The sequence below is a fragment of the Hevea brasiliensis genome, chromosome 11 (genome assembly GCF_030052815.1).
Source record: "Hevea brasiliensis isolate MT/VB/25A 57/8 chromosome 11, ASM3005281v1, whole genome shotgun sequence".
In the NCBI taxonomy this organism is placed as follows: Eukaryota; Viridiplantae; Streptophyta; class Magnoliopsida; order Malpighiales; family Euphorbiaceae; genus Hevea; species Hevea brasiliensis.
This window is the reverse complement of record NC_079503.1, coordinates 92,144,360-92,159,985: the sequence shown is the minus strand read 5'-3', so window position 1 is coordinate 92,159,985 and position 15,626 is coordinate 92,144,360. Positions and strand designations below refer to the sequence as shown.

At 29.3% G+C, this 15,626-nt stretch overlaps 1 long non-coding RNA gene across 1 annotated transcript; it reads left to right on the top strand.

Annotated features, from left to right (window-relative positions):
- Positions 1–10,900: 10,900 nt before the first annotated feature.
- On the top strand, positions 10,901–14,633 carry LOC131170465 (uncharacterized). Its single transcript, XR_009141201.1, has 3 exons — positions 10,901–11,112; positions 13,599–13,658; positions 14,526–14,633. It is a non-coding gene; the product is annotated as an uncharacterized LOC131170465 (long non-coding RNA).
- The last annotated feature ends 993 nt before the right edge of the window (positions 14,634–15,626 follow it).

Sequence of the window (15,626 nt, the reverse complement as noted above, 5' to 3'; positions counted from 1 at the left end):
GACTGAAATCAGAAAAAACCTCATCAAAAACACCACAGGGAACAGGAAGTAGAAAAAAAAAGCCACAACCAAGAGAAAACAAAGGAACTGGAAATGAAAAAAGGAAAGAGAAAGGATCGCTTTTATAGGAAAAACATTAAATGTCTTTTCGAAATTCAAAACCATCATCATTACGCCACCAAAACGTTTTTTCTTCTCGATGAAAGCTTTATATCCAACGACAGCTGTCCACAAGGGTAACCATAATAGCCTAAGGATATAGTTTCAGTCACGTCGTATCCCAGATGGACGAACAAACTAAATACGAACATAAATGTTTGCCAAGACCAATGGGAGGGATTAATGATATTACCTGTTCAAAAGTCCAAAGTCAGATTATAAAACTCAGCCAGCATGGCAATCAGAATAGTCAAGCCTATCCAGGATGATAGTCAAAGTTTAATGAATTTGACTGTCAAAAGAGCCAAACAAAAGGTGGACTGAGCAAGACCTTCGCTCACCTAGCAAGGCAAATGAAAGTTTTACTGAACGAGCAATCAAGAATCAGACAGGAGCCCAAATCTCATGGGTCAAGTAACAATCACACCAGAAATCAAGTAAAAGCGGTTGTCATTAAGAAAATCCCAAAGATTCGACCAAGATCAAATCCACAAACAAAGCAATAGCTATTTCCTAAAAAAACTTATAAATATGAAATGAGGAACCACAAATAGGTACGCTGACTGACTCTACAATTCCCTTCTGCTAAAATATTCTCTGCTTTCTCTTTCAAGAAGAGATCTCCGACTTAAGCGTCGTAGTGGCCTGCCAGGAGGCCATCCACCTCACCTTTTTCTCTTGTTGTAGGCTTACGTGTCAACAGGACCAAGACCCGAGGACCACTAGTAGCATCAGATACTTATCTTTAGTGGGTAATGTTTATATTAGATTAGGACTTGGGTATTTTTGGGTGGCACTGTATCATTTTACACTAAGAATAATATATTTACACTAACCATATCATGTAATACCCCAAAAATTTAAGAAATAGATAATTTATTAATTTAATTATTTTAAAATTTTTAATACAATTTGATATTTATTTTAAAAGTCTTAAATTTAAATTTATGCCATTGAATATGGGGGTATTTAGTGTCATACTATTTACTTGTAATTTGAAGGAATATATTGAAATTTAAAAAATGTATACATTATTATTATTATTATTATTATTATTATTATTATTATTATTATTTGATAATGAATATTTAAGAATATGGAATTTTAAATTAATAAAAGATATTTTTAGGTTTAACGTTGTTTTATTAATAATATAATAAAGAAATTTATTTCATTATTTTATTTGGGGTTTGTGGAGATATTTGAAATTTAATAATAATAATAATAATAATAATAATAATAATAATAATAATAATAATAATAATAATGTATTATAAAAAAATATTTTGAATATCTCGTGACAGCCTTTAATTTCTCTATCCTTCATTTTATATAGAACTTTCAAAATATATCACCCAACTTTAGGGGGCTTTTCAAAATATTTTTTTTAGTAAATTGTTGTTAATGTAAATAGCTGAAATTTATTAATTTTTTATTAAAAAAAGTGAAATTATGAGAAATATGATGAGGGAGAAATAATTTTTTATTTTTAGTAAGTTAAAAGCCTACAATTACAGGTAATAAAAACTTTAGGTTTACTCAAATTAAAGACAAAAGAGTTTTGAGTTTTAAAAATAAAATTGAAATTCAGCAATGGGTACCGAAAAAAATCAAAAGTTGGTGAATGTGAATGAAAATTAACACAAATTAACTTGGAAAACTCCAATATTTTATCACAATAACTTTAATGATACCCAAATTAAAGTTAAATATTTTTTAAGAAAAAATTTAAAATTAAAAACTTTAGTAAAATAACCCAAAAAAATTGGGTGATTTTAAGTGATAATAGCCTTATTTATTTTATGGCGCTGTGTCAACACATCTCTATAGCAATATGTTATGATGTTGATTCATGATATGCATCTTTACACACAACATCTCTATAGCAATATGTTATGATATTGATTCATGATATGCATCTTTACTTGGTAGCCACAAGTGTTAGAAATGACGAGCTAATCATGATATGCATTTTTCATAAAATATAAGAAATAAATTTAAAAAATTATTTTCTTTACAAAAAAAATTTATATGGTAAATAAATATGAAAATAATTTTTTGCAAAGAATTATTTACCTAGTCATATTTATTTACCATATAAATCTTTTATAAAGAATATAATTTTTTAAATTTATTTTTTATATTTTATAAAAAAATGTATATCATGACTAGCTTACTATTCCCAACATTTGTGGTCACCACGCAAAAATGCATATCATGAATTAACGCTAAAAAATATTGCCATAGAGATGTGTTTCCACTTTGCACAACACCATAAAAAAATTGAGGCTATTATTACTTAAAGTCATTGAACTTTTTGGATTATTTCATTAAAGTCATTTAATTTTTATTTTTCTTTAAAACATCATTTAATTTTAATTAGAGTACCATTAAAGTTATTGTGGTTAAATATTGCAAGTCTTTAAGTTAATTTGTGCTAATTTTCATTCACATTCACCAACTTTAGATTTTTTTCAGTATCGATCACTGAACTTCAATTTTATTCTTAAAACTCAAAACTCTCTCGACTTTAATTTAAGTAAACCTAAGCTTCTTATTACCCACAATTCTAGGTTTATAAGTTACCACAAATAAAAAATTATTTCTCCCTCACCATATCTCTCATAATTTCACCATTTCTAATAAGAAAATAATAAATTTAAACTATTTACACTAACAACAATTTAATAAAAAAAAATATTTTGAAAAGCCCCCTAAAGTTAGGTGGCTATATTTTGAAAATTCAATATAAAATAAAGGAGTCTTTTGAGAAATGGAGAAATTGAGAGGTTGTCACGAGATTTTCAAAATATTTTTTTATAATACATTATTATTATTAGAGTGATGCTAAACAAATCAAATTGATATAGATCAAATGATGGTATAATTGAAGTTTTATATATTATAGTTTTCAAGGTATAATTAATGCATTTAAAATAAGTGAATTTACAATTATTACCTTAATGAAATTGGTTTCTAGAAATGTGGAGTTTGAAGGATAAATTTTAACAATTGTACCTGAATTTATATAGTTGCAATACTACAGTCTTTCAACTTTAAAATGTAATATAAAACACTCTCAATTTTTAAATTTTGTACAGTAAAATCTCTCGACTTTTAATTAATGATTTTCTATTTATATACTGATGTAAACAGCTCCAACGTAGTGTCTAGTCAATATTTTTCTCTCTTCTCTTATACAAAGTGTAAAATTATTCTCTCTACACATGAAAAATTATCCTTTCTACAGAGAGGAGAAAGAATCAATTTACATAACTTGAGAGAATAAAGAGAAATGCTGACTAAGCGCCATGGTAGACTTTTCAAAGCAGCGTCTAGCTGAAAAATCAGCTATTAGAAGTTAGAGAATTTTTACTGTGCAAAATTTGAAAGTTCAAGGGATTTTACGTTATATTTTTAAGTTGAAAAACTATGGTGTTTCAACTATATAAGTTTAGAGACAATTGTTAAAATTTATCCGGAGTTTAAATCTAATTTCTAAACATACAGCTAAGAATTATAGAAATTGGAGAGGGCATCAGCTGTTAAGGATTAGACACATTTTTGCCACCAAAAATGTGAAGCCGTGCTGTGTATAGGAGGTCATCACTTGATCTCCCCACATCAGATTAATTTTGCTTCCACACTTCCTTCATATACGCTACTAATTCACAAAAATGCCCTCAATTGATATGATTAATTAAAAATGTAGTATACTTCCAAAATTATTTAAACTCCTAAAATATATAAGCAATTTAACTTTTCAGCAATCTTGTTTAATGTTTCTTGTACAAAATAGAAATCAAAGAATTTGTTCGGAAGCATGATATCCTTCCACAATTGTCTGCTATGAATTATGGCATGTTACATATAAAAATAGAATCAATTTACCTTATAAAAATATATAGAATTCCTCCTATTAGATACCAATCAAATAAAATTTTGACTTTTTTTCACCTATATTTAATTAATTTATATGGATGAGAATAGGAATTTTCATTAAACCACATATTAGTTTTTCCTCTTTATATAATTTTCTCTTTTTCTAAATTAGATACTATACTTTATATGCAAAGTGTAAGTGTAAGGGATGAATTTATAAGCGGTACAATTGATGATGAAAGACATAACATATATTATAGTACAATACACTATAATTATATGGAGTTAATATATGTATAGCACATTTAATTACAATATATCTCGTAATTGATTTACGTACTAATTAAATTATAAGGTACAATTGATGAAAGAAAAAATTGAATTAAATGTGACTTATAATTCATGATTGCAGGTTCAATTGATAAATTTCATACGCTATTTAATATATAATTGAATTATAAGGAGCAATAAATTTATAGAGAGTTAGTATATATTACAGTGCAATGTACTAATTATATGAAGCTGATGTATGCATAACTAATATAATTACAAGATATAATTCAATTCATATATGTCAAAAAGATTTTAGATATGTAATTAAAATATAATTAGCTATTTTACGTTCCTAGATCATATATAAAAGTTATACACTTATTTTTTCTCTAATAGAATCTTAGGAGACAATTATAAATGGAGTTAGCACATAATATAAAATCTAAATTAATATATATATCTAGGAAGTAAAATTTAATATATATTAAAATTTTAATAATAAATTCATTCTGAATATATAATAATTATATTCTTAATAATTTTATTCTAAATATTATTTTTAATAAAAAATAAATATTAGAATCCTAATTCCCAATAATATGATATTTTCACTTGATTTTAATTTGTAATTCTAATAATAATATTTAGTAAAGTTAAATTAATATTAATATTAATTAATTATTTTTTTAGATTATCAGATTTCTTTCTTTCGTATCTTATAAAAGAGAACAAGTTATAACTTCTCTCCACAGTCGTCATAATTTTGAACAATTTCAGGCACCATAACTCATTGTCAAATTGTAACGATGGGTCTGCAGCTACTCATCTTTTTCAGCTTATGAAAAAGTTGGTGTAAAAACATAATCAGCAAATATTAAATATATTAAAAATTAATTTAAAACTATATTTAACATGTTTTTTCTCATAAAAATTTAATAATTTTTTTCACTGATTTTTTCAATAATATTTAAAAGTAATACTCTTTCCAAAAGAAAAAATTAGCCTCAACTTGAAACAGAATTAAAGTGGAGTGGTTTGCAATAATACAAATTAAATTATATCCAAAGTTATTTAGAGCCTAATCTAATTTGGCTCAGTAATTAAAGGTATATTACTTATCTAGCATACTAAGATTTGAGTTTTTACTCTTAATCATCCACTAAAAAAAAATCTAAGAATCTTACTCGCATAATAAATTAATTGATGTGATTAGTTTTACCAAATCCAGCATTTAGCTAATTATGAAGTAATTAGCACAATTTTAAAGAGTTATTATCACTCAAAGTCATTGAATTTTATGGGTTATTTCATTAAAGTAACTCAATTTTAATTTTTTTTTTCCATTAAAAATCCTTTAACTTTAATTTCATTATCATTAGAATCATTGTGACTGGATATTGCCAGTTTCTAGAATAATATGAATTAATTTACTCACAGTCACTCAACTTTAAGTATTTTTTTCAATGCTATCACTGAACATCAAATTTTTTTTCTTAAAATTCAAAACTCCTTCGACTTCAATTTGAGTCAACCTAAAGTTCTTATTAGTTACCACAAATAAAAAAGAAAAAAAAATTTCTTTCTTTTTACATCTCTTCAATAATATATTTACACTACCCACATCAAGTAATATCCTAGAAATTTAAGAAATAGATAATTTATTAATTTAATTAATATTTTTAATACAATTTCATGTTTATTTTAAAAATTTTAAATTTAATTTTTTGCCATTAAATTTTGGGGTATTTAGTGTCATACTATTTACATGTAATTTGAAGGAATAAATTGAAATAAAAAATGTATATATTATTATTATTATTATTTGATAATGAATATTTAAGAATATGGAATTTTCAATTGATAAAAGATATTTTTACGTTTAATGTTATTTTACTAATAATATAATAAAGGAATTTATTTTATTATTTTATTTGGGGTCTGTGGAGATATTTGAAATGTAATAATAATAATAATAATAATAATAATAATAATAATAATAATAATAATAATACTGTATTATAAAATAATATTTTGGAAATCTCGTGACAGCCTTTAAATTTCTCTATCCTTTATTTTATATTGATTTTTCAAATTATGGTCACCCAATTTTAGGGGGCTTTTCAAAATATTTTTTTATTAAATTATTGTTAGTGCAAATAGTTGAAATTTATTAATTTTATTAAAAAAATTTGAAATTATGACATATATGATGGGCTTGAGTTGATCCACTGGCAAGTGTTGGAATTAAGAGAGCTGTATAGAAGATCAGTTCCCATATGTATATGCACTTTGATATGACACACAGGTGTGTGAGTGCTCCAAATTATCTTTTGTGTGAATATTGTTTGAATTGTTTGAAATTATGTGTGTATATTGCATTTCATATATAGGAGTGCATTAGGCTTAGATAGCTATATAAATTATATTTAAAATTAATATTTTACTCTATGAGTCGAACGTTCACCCCTGCTCAACTGTTTTTTCTCAGGTGACAGGTGGATTATTTGAGAATAACCTGCTTTCTTTCTCACAGGTTTACCAAAAAGTTTAATTGTGCTTTTTATTTTCCTTGTTCGTGTTCTAAAACTCCACATATACTAATAATGTATTAATCATGTCTGAGGTTGTAATAAATTAAACTGTTGGTGTTGTAAATTTATTATATACATGTACATGGGTGCATGAGATGGATTGTTTTTGTGGATGAGGAAGCAAAGCTCCCATTTGATTATTCATTTGTTTTAGGATTGTGAGAGTGAGCTGAGCTCCCTAAATTGTGTTATTTTGTTATTTACAGGTCGGATGAGTTGATACTCTCTGTTGAATAGTTCAATTTATGGCCAAACTCTATTCGTTTGTTGTCTTGAAATTGGACTATAATTATGAGCTTTATGGTTGGGCTAGGTATAGTTAGGCTTACTATAGCCATTAGAGGCCTTATTCTAATCCAAGTCCTAGTGCCGGTCCGGTCTAGATTTTTGGTCGTGACATTTTTTTCTTAAATTGTTGTTAATGTAAATAGTCGAAATGTATTAATTTTGTATTAGAAGATGTGAAATTATGAGAGATATGATGAGGGAGAAGTAATTTTTTATTTTTGGTAACTTGTAAGCCTACAATTACAAGTAACAAAAACTTTAGGTTTACTCAAATTAAAGCTGAAAGAGTTTTGAGTTTTAAGAATAATATTAAATTTCAATGATGGATACTGAGAAAATCTAAAGTTGGTGAATATGAATAAAAGTTAGCACAAATTAACTTAGAAACCTGTACTATTCAATCACAATAACTTTAATAATACCCAAATTAAAGTTAAATGATTTTTAAGAAAAAAAAAATTAAAATTAAATATCTCTAGTGAAATAACCCAAAAAATTGGATGACTTTAAGTAATAATAGCCCCAATTATTTTATGGCGTTGTGTCAACACATCTCTATAGCAATACATCTTTACTTAGTAGCCATAAGTGCTAGGAATGATAAGCTAAACATGATATGCATTTTTCATAAAATATAAGAAATAAATTAAAAAAAATTATATTCTTTACAAAAAAATTTATATGGTAAATAAATATGAAAATATTTTTTTTTCATCAAATTGTTTATTTGATCATATTTATTTACCATATAAATCTTTTATAAAGAATATAAATTTTTAAATTTATTTTTCATATTTTACAAAAAATGCATATCATGACTAGCTCGCTATTCTCAACATTTGTGGTTAACAAGCACAAATGCATATCATGAATCAACGCTGAAAAATATTGCCATAGAGATTTGTTGACATTTGATACGACACCATAAAATAATTGAGACTATTATCACTTAAAGTCACTGAACATTTTGGATTATTTCATTAAAGTTATTTAATTTTAATTTTTTCCTAAAAATTATTTAATTTTAATTAAGGTACCATTAAAGTTATTGTGGTTAAATATTACAGGTTTCTAAGTTAATCTATGCTAATTTTCATTCACATTCACCAACTTTAGATTTTTTTTGGTACCCGTCACTGAATTTCAATTTAATTCTCAAAACTCAAAACTCTCTTAACTTTAATTTAAGTAAACCTAAAATTTTTATTATCTGTAATTGTAGGTTTATAAGTTATCACAAATAAAAAAAATTATTTCTCCCTCATCATATCTCTCACAATTTCACCTTTTCTAATAAAAATAAAATAAATTTCAACTATTTATTCTAACAACAATAAAAGAAAATATTTTGCAAAGCCTGCTAAAGTTGGGTGATTATATTTTGAAAATTCAATATAAAATAGAAGAGTCTTTCGAGAAATGGAGAAATTGAGAGGCTGCCACAAGATTTTCAAATTATTTTTTTATAATACATTATTATTATTATTAGAGTGATGCTAAACAAATCAAATTGATTCTGATCAAATGAGAGTATAATTGAAATTCTATATATTGTAGTTTTCATGCCATAATTAATGCATTTAAAATAAGTGAATTTACAATTATAACCTTAATGAAATTGGTTTCTAGAAATGTGGAGTTTGAAGGATAAATTTTAATAACTATACCTGAACTTATATGATTGTAACACTGTAGTCTTTCAACTTTAAAACATAACATAAAACCCCCTCAACTTCTAATTACTGATTTTCCAATTAGATTGTTTCTGTGGATGAGGGAGCTGAGCTCCCATTTGATTATTTATTTGTTTGAGGATTGTGAGAGTAAGCTAAGCTCCCCAACTTGCGTTATTTTGGCGTTTACAGGTCGGGTGAGTTGATACTCCCTATTGGATAGTCTAATTTATGGTCGAACTCTATCCATTTGTTGTCTTGAAATTGGACTATAATTATAAGCTTTATGGTTGAGATAGGAATAGTTAAGCTTACTATGGGCTTTGAGGGCCTTATGCTGACCTAAGTCCTAATGCCGATCAAACCCAAATTTTGGGTCGCGAAAAAGTTCGTATCAGAGCTTAGGCTTCAGATTTATTGGAATTGTTGTCTTGGGTTAGTCACATGCGAAGTATAGGATTCTGTTTTGTCTTTTCTGTAATTCCTTGCTTATAGTTTTAGCATTTCCCCTCAGTAGCATTCTTTGGTGTGTGTCTAATGTATCGATCTTCATAGGAGTATAAGAGATATAATTTGAGTTAGCAGATGTGCCGATATCTACCATAATGATAAGTACCCTACGAGATAATGTGATTAGTCAGTATAGGGCCACATGGCATGCCTAATTAGTGCAAGGCACGAGTACATAGAAGGAGTTATGATAGTGTAGCTGCCCTAAGAGAGTGTGTGAGTACTAATGTGACTGTTGTCAATGGGCTGCCTGGTTAGGCAAGTTTATGGTATTAATTGAGTGTTCTATTATGATAGTTTTCCATATGATTTTTTTTTTTTTTTGAGGTGCAAGGGGGTTAGAGATGATAGTCTTTTGGGACATACCATAGTACATATGCAATGTTATTGTTGTTTGTGTTGTAAGCTGCAGATTACAGTACAGATATAAGAGTATTGTGTAGAGCTGTGTGCATCCCAATGGTGATCCGTGATGAGGTTTTGTAGACACCCTCTATTTTGGTATAGTTGCACTATAACAAAATTCTGTTCTTATAGAAGTGCTAAGAAATACTAGTTATGGTTTAGAACACTTGGAATAGAGTAACAGATGTTACTTTTGGGCAATAACTAGAGTCGGTGATTTGGTTATCCTATCTTAAGCACAAAGTTATAGCATGAGTTGTCATGGGATTAGAGGTTTAGTATAGTTTGAGTGTAAGAATGGCACTTGCGAAGTGAGATCATTTGGTTTTCGGTATGGGATTTTGGATAGTTTTGGCATTGTGATGAATTTTTTGCCTAAAGCTTAGTAAGAATAGTATCTCCTTTGTGTGGCAATGAGGTAAAAAATACGAATTTTCTCCCCAAAGGAGACTGGAGGTGTAATGCCCTCACTTTAGGTAGTTCGTACATTCTACTATTTCGATGACTAACGTCTATTCGGACAGCTAGAATATCTGAAACTACATTTAAACTAGAGTGAGGAGACATAAATTGACTAAATATAGACCAAATAAAATCAAGGAAAAATAAAAGAAATGAAGTACAACTCAGTTAAAGGAGTAGGGGTTACGGCGATGGGTGACCTTAATGGGAAATGACTGTGAATACAGTTGCCGACCCCTGACCCACGAAGAACCCTGTGACATAAATATTTGGGACTAAATTAGAAGATTTATGAGGTTTAATTGACATTAAAAATGTCAAAGAAAATTTAAAAAAATTAAGTTAATCGGTACAGACAAATATAACCCAATAAAATTCAATGAAGGGCATTTTGGTCATTTCGCCCTCAGTGTTGAATTTTGACCTAAATGTCAATTAAAATGAGAGAGATTAAAACACATAAAATAAGCTAAAATAATAAAAAATGCAATGGAAATGGAAAAAGGAAAGAAAAGAAAAAAGAATTTAATTATGATGTAAGCATGCCCTCATTCTAACCTAAGCATGATGCTAATATTACATCATTAAAATTTTGTGTAAATTTACCATGGATATATATAAGCATAAGATGACAAATTAACATTAAAAAGTTATCTTCTTCTTCCCATTTTCATCACTTGGCCGAAACTCCATAACCATTTTCTTCCCAACATTTTTTCAAGCTTCAAGCTTGAATTCCTCTCTATCCATCCACTAAAATTCCTAAGTGCCTTCATTAAAAACTCACCCCACACCTTGAGAAAGATAGTGGCTGCCAAGAATTTAAGGAATTTTGAAGTTTTCACAAGACCAAGATTGGTCAACATAAGGTTAGTGCCTTTTCTTCCTTTTTTCCCTTCTTTAATCCTTGAATTTGACTAAAGATGAGTTGAATTTGCATGAAATCAAAAGAAATTGATTAGTTTAGGAGGGGAGTAAATTTTGGTAGCCATGGTTAGGGTTGGTGTTTGATACTTTTAATTGATATAAATTGATCTAGAAATGATGATGGATGAGTTTATGTGCCTTAGAAGTTGAATTGCATTGAATTTGCATGAGATGTGAAATTTAAGTTAGGGTTTTGACCTAACTTTGGGGCTTTTGTATTATGGCATGAAATTACCATTTTTGAGATGATTTGTTGACCATTAGAAGTGCCATGTATGTCAAATGAAGTTTGGGAGTTGGAGGAATTGAAATTGGGAGTGTTACATTTTCATGCAGGTTTTGGGACTTATGAGTCTAGTGTGAATATTGAGCCATAACTAGAGTTGTATTGCTCTAATTGGTATGAGGCTAATTGGAGATGAAACTAGGGTCAAAATTCCTCATTTTTCATGAAGAGACCATGCCCAAAAATTGTCCCCAACTTGACCTAAAAATCAATTGCTTTTAGGTAACTCTAACCTAATCCCAGAAAAATGACCAAATAAATAGTACATGTTCAAATGGCCATAACTCACTCTAGAAAGGTCAGATGGACCTGATTCTTAAACCCATGGAAAGCTTAGACATAGTAGAACAACTTTCATGAAGAATAGAAATCAAAATTCTGACCATAACCAAGTTAAATTGCTAACCAAACTTAGCTTGTCAAAACTGCTAGAACCAAGTTTACCCAAAATTTTTGGACTTGAATCTAACCGACCAGTTTTGGCAAAAATGCCATAACTTGGTCCACAAAATTTCAAATACAATGAAACTAGTGTCAAAATTTCTATAAGATATAAATCTACTATATTGGTGCTTTGACCAAAACCCAGAATCAAAGGGAACTTGGTCAAATTGCTAGAACAAATCAACACACCAAAACCTAGAATTGGACCAAACTATCACTTGACCCCATAATAGTTTTTAGATCATATCTCCCACTAGGAAACTCCAATTGGGATGAGCCAAACTGTTCTGGAAACCTAAGAAATAGGGATCCAACTTTGATTTAGAAACTTTCCTCAAATTATGAGTGTAAGAACCCTAAAATGAGAGTCAAAGCCACTGACTTGAACCTGGATTCCTGAAGACAACTCATTCTGTATAACTTCAAAAATTGTAATCCAAAAATAGGGTAGCAACTTATATGAAGAAAATTAGGCCAAAAAGTGGCTGTAACATGTCCAATTAATTAAACAAAGATTGACTCCATAATCTGCCTAATTCTGGACCCAGAAATAGACAATGAACCAGTTGTAGTTATTTAACCATAACTTAAGTTCTAAAACTCTAAATGACATGATTCAAAAAGGAAAACAAAGACAAGACATAGAGGGACAACTTCCATGAAGGAAGTGTAGCCAAACAGTGGCCACATTTCGGCCAATTTGCTAAGTGAAGATAAGACACCAAATCTGGACCTAAAGAAAGGTTCAAGAAATTGTTTAATACATGATATGTAATTTACTTACTTGAATTATCAAATGCATAAATTACATGAAAATGCATGTGGGACCTACTTCCCACTACAAATTGACATGACATAATAATAATAAACCTATAATTAAGTAATAATACTAAATTGGCCAAAGTATACCTAGACTTATGTATATAGCTTGGATACTAAATAAGGACTATAGATTGGCCAAAGTATACCTATAATCTACCCTTGTATTGTGATTTATGCTCACTGAAAGGATTGTGATATTGTTTTATATCTCACTATAGATGCTTGACTAGGTTATTACCCATGTCTCTCATTTGTTGAGAAGACAATGGACTTAATTGTGTTTTGATTACCATGGTACGTGCACAGACTTAGATTTTCCTCTGATTTGAGGTTAGATCTAAGTTTATTTTATCGTTATAGCCCTTGCGGAAGATTCATTATTGTGATGGTACTGTGCACGATGATTCGACCTCCCCGACCATAGGGAGTTAGAATCTGATTCCACCTCCCCGACCATAGGGAGTTAGAATCACATCGAATATGGCCCTTTCGGATTAGTCTTACATAGTTAGTGAGATAAAGATTGATTTTTGAGATACAACATGGTTTTGAGATACATAATTATTTTTGAGATACAAAATGGCTTTTGAATGGTAAAGAATTGTGATTTCAATTATGGTTTATGTATAATTGATTTTGTTGGAATTACTTAAATGGTTAGTCATGATTTGATAAATTGAATTTTGTGATCAAAGTCATTTATACAAATGATTTACATTATTGGCAATGAATATTTTGAGTTTTGAAATTTGATGAGTATTCAGATTTCCAAATTATTTACTGTAAATTTTGTCAATGTATATTGTACTATGTTTTAAATTATAGTTGTGCACCACTGAGTTCACCGCTCAGCGATAGCTTTGTATGCTATCGCAGGTAAAAAGAGCATAGAGCAGTGAATAAGTTTCTTTGAAGACATATTCAGATCAGCTCCAGGTATATCATAGGTATACCCATGTACATAGGTTTTGATGTATGCATGTAATAATATGTATGTAAATTATTTGAGCAGTTGTAAATTAAAATTGTACATTGAAGTTGTAAAGTAAATTATGAGTTATTTTGACTTGTAAAATTTGTATTATATTTCTTTTTTCTCATCCTTTGAAAATACTGAAAAATTGTTGTGGATTTGAGTTGAGAAAAATATTGTGTTGAATTTTGTTGGAGTTTGAGATTGAGGAAAATATTTAAGTGCTTTGGTATGTAATTAAATGTAAATCATTGTAAATATAAAGTTGAGATTCTATTTACTTGAATAGTTTTGTATTATAAATTTTGAGTCTTGTAATCAATGAAATGTTTCTTTATAATGAGAGTAGTTTGAAAATGAATTGATTGTTTATTGAGAATTGAATTGTGAATTGAAATAAAGTTTATTGGAGTTGTATTTGAGAAAACATATTGGGAGCATTTTCTTTTGCAGGATTGAAGAACTGTTTTCTCAAAATACAGCCGGCACTTTGCCAAAATTTTAAAAAAAAATTTATAACACCAGATTTTAATCGATGATTTAAATTTCACGAAAATTGTTTTAAAATCCCTTGTAGTATATCTAATGGGTTATCGGTAGGCAAAGTACGGTAATTCATTAGGTGTACTACGGGATCATGTTACATCTTACAGGGGAGTAGGGTGTGACATATTTTGTGGTATCAGAGCAATGGTTTTAAAGTGAATTTCGAACTGTGAATTTGTAATCTTTTTGAATAACTACAATCGCTCAAGTGTTTGATACATATAGTACATTTACATCATAAATATGAACTAATGGAGAGGAATCTCCTTATGTTGGTTGTACAGGAATAGAAAATCTTGTGAAAAGATATGGAAGAGAAGAATGAGACAATAGAACAGTCTGTGATGGCAGAAGAACAAGTTGAGGTCCTAGCTCCATAAAATTTCGAAGGTGCATTTATAGTTTTTTCAAGTACAAATTACTGCATAAATGGCCCAAGAATGGCCACTTTCTTTCAACAAATGGTGACAATCACACCAAGCCCCAACCCCACAAGGGCAATATGAAATAGAGAAGAGGAAGAAACATATGGGTCAGAGCTCAAGCGAATTTGAGAAAGAGAAAAGAAATTGAGGGGATATAACAGAGGTGGATCATCAAAGACCACCAAGGTCCTCGAACAACTAGAAGTTCCTACCCTTCGTCAATGTGAAGCTTATGGAAGATATCATGGTGGGATATGCTATAAGGCTATTGGAGCTGTTATAACCGTGGAGGCACAGGACACTTTGCCAAGGACCGCACTGAGTCGCAGAGTTGGACCACCTCCTACTAGGATCGATTGAGCCCTGTCACTAGAAGTTCACAACCACCTAGCAGAGGTAGAGGCAGGGGTAAAGGTAGCCTAGCAGGCAGCCAAGGCACAGTGAAACATTCAGAGCAAGACAGTGCTCCAGCTAGAATCTATGCAATAAGACAGAGGGAAGAGGCCGAGACATCTGATGTTGTGGCTGGTACCTTCTCAACTTTTAATCAAGATGTGTTTGTGTTATTTGATCCGGGTTCTACCCATTCTTATGTGAGTGCTAGCATCATTGATTGTATTGTGGTTCCATGTACAAAAATGGACTTTGAGGTGCTAGTAACAAGTCCGCTAGGATAGGAGGTCAGGGTTAATAAAATGTATAAGGATTGTGATAATAAGTGAAATTAGTTTTGGAAGAGTTTATCAGCGAAAAGTACTTTCTAACACACCATAAATTATAAAGCTAAACGGCAAGCCTACTTAATGTAAGGCAAGAGGACGTAAAAGTAAGATGCGGTAATAGAATTGTTCTATATGAAGGCAGAGATGTTACAGTTGTTAATTGTTAATGGATATTGTAATCAGAATAAGTTTCAGATATCGGTGAATTTGAAAAGGATAAAAGATAGGAAAGTTTGAT